This window comes from Sceloporus undulatus, chromosome 9, assembly GCF_019175285.1.
Source record: "Sceloporus undulatus isolate JIND9_A2432 ecotype Alabama chromosome 9, SceUnd_v1.1, whole genome shotgun sequence".
NCBI classification, from domain to species: Eukaryota; Metazoa; Chordata; class Lepidosauria; order Squamata; family Phrynosomatidae; genus Sceloporus; species Sceloporus undulatus.
In genome coordinates this window covers 34,492,226-34,493,033 of record NC_056530.1, presented here as the reverse complement: position 1 = coordinate 34,493,033, position 808 = coordinate 34,492,226, and positions in this window count along the sequence as shown.

The following is an 808-nucleotide window of genomic DNA, read 5'->3' as shown; positions in this document are numbered from 1 at the left end:
ATCCAGAGTCCCTCCTGTCTAGCAATGCGAATTAAGGTTAAAACGTGATGTTTTACGACACCTGGTTGCCTTTCTGCTGCCCTTCTGAACTGAGGGGGAAGTGAAGTCAGTTCGATTCCAAGCAAGTCACGTGATGTGGATTTAAGCAAAGCAAAGTGAGTGCACATTGTATTACCACACCAGAGCATACTTTGAAGGTTCAACGGTTCGAATTGGCACCTTTGCACATGCTCAGTGGGGCTCTGGACACTGTCCTCCTTCCCTGTCCCCTCCTTAGCTGTCATCCTTCATCAGGATCTAGGAGAAGGCAGGGGATGATGGGATTGGTGGCAGGCTGAAGGAGGGGAGCAGCAAATAAAGGCTTAATTCTTTCTTCGTGAAAGACTCTGATAGGAAAGATTTGGTATTGGGCTATATAAGCCTTCATCCTGAGTAGCATCAGAGGAATGGTAGAATGCTTAAAGGACAGGAGGATTCATGATTGATTTAATGACCCAGGGAGCCATTCAACAGCATCTGAATCAACGGTTCCCAACCTTTGTTGGGCTGTGACCCCCATTGGCGATGAAAGTCCCACCCGCAGCCTCCCTGATTGGTTGGGAGGCCAGGAAGGGGCGGGACTTTTGGCTGCCTACAAGCAACAGCGGCCTTTGCAGCCGGAAGTCCCACCCCTTCCTGGAGGTGTTCAGTTCTGGGCACCACAATTAAAAAAGGACATTGAGAAACTGGATCGTGTCCAAAAGAGGGCAACTAAAATGGTGAAGGGTCTGGAAACTATGCCCTATGAGGAACGACTCAGGGAGCTGGG